Consider the following 9,299-nt stretch of genomic DNA (forward strand, 5'->3'; position numbering starts at 1 on the left):
ATACTGTTACTACGGTACTTCAAAAACTTGATACGAAATTGGTTTTCACTGGCGACAACATTAACTGGCGGCATGTTTCAGCCCGGTACAACTTCACGCCATAGAATCATTTCAATACATTATTTCACGATTTTTTTTTTCCCATTTTGTTTAAATTCCCTTTGTCGAGTGCCTGTGAGTCGATATATCGGGTATCTCACGTGTTCCTGTAAATCAAATCCAATGATCCGTCACGTGAGAGCGATTGTGCAAAGTTCTTGGAAATCCCCGACCTTTGAGTTGAATTTCCCACTCGTCACTATTTCTATTTCTGACTGTCACATTTCGTGCCGTTCCTTTGTATGCAATTGGATCGAGCTGAATCTTCAGAATTGCAACTAGAGTCAGCTTTGGCACTATCTTGAATGTTATTTCTCAACTATAAGGTAGTACGTTATCTTTTCTCAAACACGCTGCAATCTCCACGAGTTTAGGTAAGCACTTTTCGTTTGAACTGTATCTGTAAAATGGCATGGGCCTATCTACTTATTATCATCATGGTCATGCATAATTGTTGACGAAATAACTTCATAATGTAGCTAGGATTATAATTTACGTTGCAGGATTCAGATAGACTTGACTTGAGTGTTGTCGCCCCTGGTACACAGCGCGTTAGCTGTGGAATCATAGCCCTATGTTGCCGACCGCATTATTTACGTGACTGACTCTGGCCGGCCCATGGGGCCTTGTGCGACTGAATACCGGTTAAAATCCACATGCCAAATTTGGTCGTCGCGAAAATCACATTTTAAGACCTTCGAAAGTACTCACTATGTTTATTTACTTCCAAACAATGACCAGAACCTATTTGCGCTGTGAAATGATGACGGTGGTCATAAAAAATTGACTTTATTTACCGTACACCGAGTCGCAGAAAAATAACAAGACGAAAGACGCCATTTTGTATTCCAGAGTTTATAGCAAATTACGCGAGACCTATAATTTTGTACCACGTGACCGAAATCAGTAGATAAATTGCGTTTATGCAACTAGTTTCTATTATTAAACAAAAATCATACAATTATAAATACTGTATGTGATTGCTTTCTTGGAACAATTAGAATAACGGGAAGAGTGAATTTTATTCTTCCACCACTGTATCACATGACCGCCAAACGAGATTACATTTATTCTGTGCTAGGGAGTGTGGGATGTCAATGGCTGCCGTTTTCTCGTAATTTGCTTGGTTTCCGCGGTAATTGTAAAATATCACAAATTATTGCTTATTTATAAACACAAATTGCAAACAAAAGTTTGTATGTTATTCATCCAGCAATCAATTCACAATAAAGGTACGTCACACCATAGTAATCGAAAGCAAAAGCGATTTAATTTACGTATGCCAGATTTCTGTTTTTAAACTGTGATAGATCCCGTAGCTCTATGTTCGACGTACAACTACAAAATTAAAAAAAAGACGTCCAAATGAAATTGTTAGGGCGAAATTCGATTGTAGGTCGCACCAAAGAGCTACGGAACCGCAGCTAACAGCGCGTGTGCCTAGCTGGCACGGTTACGACGACATTTCGAGGTCGGTTGTTGTTCCCTGTGTGTTTTGACGTGAGCAGTGATTACAGAAGACTAATACTACATGTGTAGCCCCTGCTCATGGTCTACATGGGACATATGTATAACGAAGTGTTTATGGTTTAGTCTCATTGCGTGTGTCTGTACGTGCGTCCGAAACTTTATCTCGGACACGCTCTTGATACCCCGGGCCCCATGGATACCCTAAACTGATACATATGCGCACGTGCGTTGTTTTCGTGATTCGGTCAAAGATGACAGACTGGCTCGTATATTCTATGTCATACACCATAACTAATCTTTTTACTCATTTTATAACAAACAACAGAATGTTATATGGCATGGTCTTTAGTGTATTAAACTGTTTGTAAAGGGCTGTGGTCATCGCACTGCGCCTGTGCAACATTTGTATTGATAAACATTGATTCTCCCACAATCCAATGTGCTCTTCTAACGGAAATCACAGGTATGAGGTTTGACCTGTGCGCGACTTGCACAAATTACTGCTGGTGACTCCTTCTGTACCTTCCAATCACCTAAAAAATGCTCAATTAAAGCTTCTCAGTTTGTACTCGAAGATCTGCGCAACAGTCAATGTCGTCATTAACTTTATTGACATTATTTATTTTGAATAGAACATAGTCCAATCTATAACTAGATAACAATTCCTAAATACATAAAACAAAAACATTCTAAAACAGTTTAACAAAAGGGCTTGAAAAAATCAGGGAATTGATAATTACTGTATCACATTACCATACTTTCTTTTATAAAAATACCAAGCTGTATTAATGTGGAAGTGTTGCCCATAATGTATTTAAATATTGAATCTTCATCCATCAAATGGAAATTAACAGTTTTATTTTTATTTGAGTCAAACAACTTGCTCCTAATTGTAATATGTTGTGGGCATTTCATAACATAATGGAATTCATCCTCAATTGAATTTGTGTTGCATCTTGTACAAATCCTGTGTTCAACTTTAACCTTTGGCCTTAAGGTAGCGAGACTATTATTTGTGTTGAAAATTACGATTTTCACATTTATTTATTAATTGATGAAATGCACTATAAACTTTCATGTGATAAAGTCAACATAACATAGAATGTCATGTAAGTTGGTTAAAATGTAGTTTTTCTGAAGGGAAGCAAGGCAGCCTCAGTAGTGTTTTCCAAAATCAACAACACAGGTTTAATCTGTGTGCCTATAAGTTTCAAAGAAACTCAAGACAAAGCAATGTTAGGATGTGTTATCAGTAGCTATCTGACACACAATTAGTGTTTCCAAACATTTTAGTGGTTTGTCTCCGCCCCTATTTGTTTCACAGATTAGTCATTTGCATATGAATGTGTCAGACCCAAGGTCACACAGCCACTGAAAAAAATCATTGATTTTGGTGTTTTCATATGCCGAATTTATCCAATTATAGCTATCCCATTCCTTTATTTTTTTGGTTTCCAATAGCCTTACACATTTGGATGTCCCTACACATGTTAAAACAGACCTTGACGAGAAAACAAATTGATTGTGCCGATAAACAAGCTTGAAAATCTTTGCTGTTCCTTCATGGACGTTTTCTAGGAGTTTATGTTTTTCAAAATACAAGGTTTTTAACAAAAAATAACATATACTTATTGTCGTTGGATTAACACCAAATTTTCACAGCTTTAAGGTGACAGTGAGAGGAACTTGAATGTGTCCAGACAAACTATTTCATCGATTATTTACCAACGAGTTGTGGTTTGAGTTGGGGGCAATGCGACTAAAACAGTAATTGAAATTTAGCACACTATTTTTTAAAACGCGTTGCTTGAATAAAACTGACCAGACACATTCAATTTACCAGATTATTGAACAAATAGGAAAAGTGAAAAAAATACTTCTTATCGCCAGCATAAATGCGTAATTATTTTTTTTACAGAAAAAGTAATTTTTCACCTTTGGTTGAGTAACGCGTCGTAGAATGCAGATACGGGCATGCAAAATACACTTGTGAAAGCTTGAAGTCTGGCGATTCTAAAAATATATACTTTCCTGGGTCTATTTGTAGTCATTTTATCACAATTAGAGGATGAAAACAAGTATGCAAATAATAGTCCCGCTACCTTAAGTGCCTGCCTTTCTCAATCATTAAGAGATGGTCACTTATTCTTAGTTTGCATATTCTTTTTCTTATTCCACCATCCTTAACATTATATGAGACCCATAAATCTATGCGACGACTACCATCCTTTAATTACACAATGGCCTTTCTGCTGACTTTCTTTTATGATACAAATCTAGCCAAGCAAATAAATCATGTACCACTTGGTGACTTACAATTGTCCAATGATATTAGTATGTAAGAAACAGACAGCATATAAATAGGGTTTCAGGGAGACACAACTACCCTTCAGCAATTTATGGAAGAATCCACAAGGCAAAAAACATACTTTACAGTGCCTGTAATTTATCTTTTCTGCTATGAATATATGGACCAATCAAAACAAGGGTCTTACCACTTCAGTTAACAACCAATCAAAAGCTTTGGTTCATTGGTAAAATTTCATGATTTTATAATCTGCTCATTTTCGCTACTTTTTCTCATCAAGGAGCAGTGAAGATCCTCCTCCCATCCTCCGCCCAGTTAAGTATATGTTTGGGGGCGCATGTGTCCCCCTTTCCCAGTATTTAAGTACTTCATTTGAAGGATTTTTTAATGTGTTGTATTTTTAGCTACTCCTGCAGTTGGATTTAATCCAAAGATCAATATCAATCCAATATCATATCAAGATCTTGTGAATATCTAGCTGGATTTCATGTGTTGTAATGATTTTTAATATTAATCATTTTAATATTACACAAAAATCTGGCTGGAGTGTTTTGTTCTTGTGGGTATGTTGACATAAATGCTAATCAGTGAATTGCATGTCATTACTTCACAATATTTATTTGCACCCTTATTTATTTACAAGTGCCTGTGGAATGGCTGCTATTTTCTTGCCTAAAATCATTCATTTTCTGTTTCTAAGCATAAAATATTTGAAAAAAAATGGGTTTTAAACTCTGACTACGGCAACTTCATTTTTGTGTATTTTAAAACGAGGCTCCTCATTAGGTTCTCATTTGCATACAGAAATACCCCTTGTGACGTTTAGAAGGGGAACTTGCTGGGAAGCTTGCATGCTGATACGTGTAAATAAGACACATTTCTTGTTAAGTTTTCTCATCTTTGACTAAATTGCCACTTATGTACTTATTCGTCAAGGAAGAATGGGCCATAATATTAGATGTGAAATATGTCCTTTCTGGCATAGCATGTTACCGTGATCTTCACCGTCACCGGCACACGTTTCTACATTGTTGCTGGACTACAACGGGTTGGTCTGGACTGCACAATTACTTATGTGGTAGTCAGTCAAAGTGTCAACTTCTATTTCCATGGAACTCTCTACGCCTATAACGATCATCGCTAAGTTTGTCAAAATCAAATTTGATTTATCTCGTTATCAAGCAGGTTACAATCTGATTAAAATAAGATCCTAGTTTGGGCTTTTTTTTTTTTTTTTGTGTTAATATAATATCATTCATATGTTTTTCATATATTTTACTATTTTTAAAAAAAAAATAAAAAAAAAACAGCAAATAAATTTTAAAAAAAATAGTAAAATATATAAAAAAAATATGAATATTATATTAACCAAAAAAAAAAAAAAAAAAAAGCCCAAACTAGGATCTTATTTTAATCAGATTGAGCAGATTACTAAGCATGTCACTACACAATGTTTTATTTCATCGATTGTCTGAGTAAAAAAATAATAAAGAATAAAAAAAGAGAACGTATTTTGACATTCTAAACATTTAACTAATCAACTGATCAATAAAATAGAGAAATAATTTTTAAAAAGTTACTAAATAAGCGACAGCCGCCTGGAAATGAATTTACATTCTGTTAAACGTGTCATGTCGTTTGATTGGATAACAAAAATAATTGAGAGCGACACATATACTGACAAATTCAGAGTGGATTTAGCGTGATTGTCATAATTATAACATATTAAAAATTTACTTGGTAAAACACATTGACAGCCAAAGCTACGATTCTTATTCCATAAATTATTACGCAGATCAAGCTGCAAGTAAAGGTAACAGAGGTGTGAATTCGTCAATCAACACCAATCACCGAACAATTCAGAAACTTTTAGCCTGCGAAAAGAAAAACTATTAGCAGTGCTACATAATTTCCTATTTGTCCGTTGCTTCGTTTTCGTGTCACTATCAAAATTAATACTTCCTCATACATAACACGAACTAAATTGTTTCTATAAAGCTTATTTCAGGATCACAAAAAAAGTCAAATCATTTGAAACACTTACCCGACGTCTCTCTCTCTCTCTTCTGAAATCTGCCTCGGTGAACATGGGCTGGTCCGGAATCTATTTTTTCAAAAGGTGTTGGTATTGTGCCAGGTTTAAGTTGTCGGTGCTTCTCTTTAATACCTAGTTATTCTTTCATGAGCAGGGGTTTTACTGGACAAAAAAAACTGCAAGAGGGAGCACTGCAATTCAGTGACGCACCAAGTGGAGGATATAGGGTGCTCCCTACCAGGGTGTGGAGTTTTTGATAATTCTAGGTTAAAATGGAGCATTCTATGGCTTCCTTGGGGCCAAAATTACTATCAGACAGGTCACAGTTGAAGACTGGCCGCATGTGATCCCTGGTAAATTAGAATTTTATGGTTGCCATAGGACCTGCTGCCTAGGGTATGGGAGCGCATGGCCATGGCATGAGGGCGCTGCGCCCCTGTTCCCTTGTTTAAAAAAATCCCTGACAAGGACAGTTTTTTGAAAAAAGAATCTAAGACAAAGTGGACACTACATATGACATTGTAAGGAGAAAATAAAAACGCTGATCAAAAAATGTATATCGTTTAAAAGTATGTTGAATGACGCCGTGTTATAAAAGTATGACTCAAGAGTATGGCCTCCTCTCATATTTTGGCATTTGGTGGCGCGCTTTAACGGGAATCTGGAATCAGTCAAACGTTTCAGGATAGTAGGGCGTAGCTACAGCACAAGAAATATCTCAAATTTACTTGGATATGAGTAATCATTTTCAACAACAAAAATCAATAACTGTCCATTTCAGTGGGAAACGGATCTTAAATGGGAAACGTGTGGGTGGGCATTTCACAGGTACTTTAAAGTCTTAAGTTATTAATATCTTATTACACTACAATACCAGCTTTCATGGCTGGATTTGTTTTATTTAAAATGTTTATAAATTTCAAATGGCGATTAAAAAGTAACTTGACCAATCATATGCTTTAGTGGATGAATACAACTTGTATAGAACTCCATTGCAGTCAGTTAACCTCTTCTTTGATACTGGCTCTCTTATAATAAAGGTAGTAAAGGTACTACTTGTACTTGCATTCATTTAAATTTATATCACTGTAATTTCAAGCATTAAATCGGCCAATGATTGAAAGGCTCATGGGTAATTGGCGTTAAATGGTACAGCAAATTAAAGCATCTTATTTGGATTTGAATGAAGCATGAGAATCTTTCGGGTTAAATGTTTTTTATCAATATTTATAAATGACCATAAAACAAATTCACACTTCCGTAATACCCTGTGTATAACATCTGAGTGCTAACTGAAATTTTACACATACTAATAAATTTGTTTACTTTATTTACAGATCAGGCATTCCTGCTCAAGAATGGATATTTCTAGCTATCATGGAGGCCATATACATGTACCGTCATCTACGCTTGTCATCTTAGGCGAAAGTCTGCTGCAGGTTGTTGACCGTGTCACAGTGTGCCTTATCGAAACCCTAGGAAGCGTTGCTATAGAATTTATTCAGAAATTACAGTATGTGGCTCTCGAGCTAATCCACAAGACGTATGCACTAGGAAAAGTAATTGTTGAGTCGATCACTAACGTACTTATACAGCTGATAACGTCACTACAACAGATGTGTAGGGATCCCAACATCTGTACGCTGATCACAACATCGCTATCCGCTCTACAAGCCTTGGGATTATTCAGTACTTCAGCCATTGCAGCTGCCACAGTATAATATTGGTAACATGCTTAGAAGAATCAACAAGAGAAGAAAAATAACAAAAAGAAGATATCCATATGTCACAGTTATAATAATTGTATTTGATAATATGTTACACACCACCTATTGACTTTGTTATATACGATTCATATCGGCTATTTGTGGACGCTTTCAGCAGACAGTTTGTTAATTATTATATGCCAGCATGTTATGTCAGTCAAAGTCGTACATACCTTTATTGTTGTGATTGTATTACAAAAAAAATATTCATATAACAATGATCAGTATATGAAATTATTGGTGCTAAAAATTGCTAAATTATTAAAATTTGTATCGTGATAATGCTTATTGGTTTACAGGTGTTTTTGTTACAAAATTTAGGAGAAAATGGCCGATTGATAGCGATTTTCATTTTACTCACTTTACTTATATATTTGTTCGCACACAACTACTATACTCATTGCTAAAAAAAAAAGAAGGCTGTGTTATTTTGTAATTTGATCAAATTTCTGGAAATTACAGCCATTTTGTCTAGTTTGTCTAAACTGTTTCTCAGAGATGGACAGGGTGATATAAATGATCATGCATACTTACTGGTTACTGGTGAATGTCATTTTTACAAGATTCAAACAAAAATGATTGTTTTTTTTCATAGTATCCATGCTAGTTTGTATGTCGATATGTGTGATTGTAATCACCACAGTCTTATGTCAGTCATACTAAATTGCAATTGACATACAATGTTGCATGGAGCCGTCGTTTATATTGAATAATTACCAATGACTACAATTGCTCACTAACATTTTCTATATATGTCTTACAACCAAGAAGAGCAATTTAAAGCATAATGTCACATTGGTAGTTTATTTGTGTGTTATTGCAATAAAATACTATTGTATTCTGCTGTACAGTGTCTAGCCATGCGAATGTATTCCAACGACCTAATATGGGCTAACTAGACATATTATATTGATTTTGCACTCAATAAACACAATTTTTACTGTTTGTACTGTTTCACTTCTAATATCGTAGATACAGTATTCCTTATTTAAACTTCATGCCTCCAATACCTTTATCGCACAGTTCTTTCTAAGCTTTCTTTGATTCAACTTTTGCTGCCTGTTCAGACCCGTCCATAATAGTCTTCCTCACTGATAAGCTGATGGATAGATTAATACATCTTTCTTCTTGAGAAATACACTCCCACACTGACAGAGTACGGTTGAAGACTCAAGGCAGAATTTAATGGATATGCAAATGAAAATCCACATGAACGCAAACACGGTTGAGCGGGTTTTTTACAACCTCATATATTCAATATTCTGCTTCGCTATTATATTTGATATGCTTATTTCGTATACATGTATATCAATGTGTTTTTTAAAAGACATCACCATGTGTTCACTGAAGTTAGGTCGTTTTGATCTTGACAAACGTATTGAGATACAGAGGGGCAATGCCCTCACACCTGTTAAAGACATAAACATCATTTTACTGAAGGTTTTTCTAAAATTTGGGATCGATCATCATGTAAATTTGACCCAAACAAAGTAAGAATTCCTATACACAGCACATGTATTATTGGTATTGTTGACCCCGGATTTTATCAGTCATAAATAGCGGCAATGAAATGATTGGGAAATTTCACCAATTAAAATGCAACAATAGTGGTGGTATATTC

General features: G+C 35.3%; 1 long non-coding RNA gene across 1 annotated transcript; it reads left to right on the plus strand.

The window, feature by feature from the left end:
- Positions 1 to 226: 226 nt before the first annotated feature.
- On the plus strand, positions 227 to 8,623 carry LOC144358454 (uncharacterized). The gene is made up of 2 exons (XR_014928981.1): positions 227 to 473; positions 7,250 to 8,623. It is a non-coding gene; the product is annotated as an uncharacterized LOC144358454 (long non-coding RNA).
- Positions 8,624 to 9,299: the final 676 nt, after the last annotated feature.

The sequence above is a fragment of the Saccoglossus kowalevskii genome, chromosome 3 (genome assembly GCF_978046115.1).
Source record: "Saccoglossus kowalevskii chromosome 3, keSacKowa6.1, whole genome shotgun sequence".
Lineage (NCBI taxonomy): Eukaryota > Metazoa > Hemichordata > Enteropneusta > Harrimaniidae > Saccoglossus > Saccoglossus kowalevskii.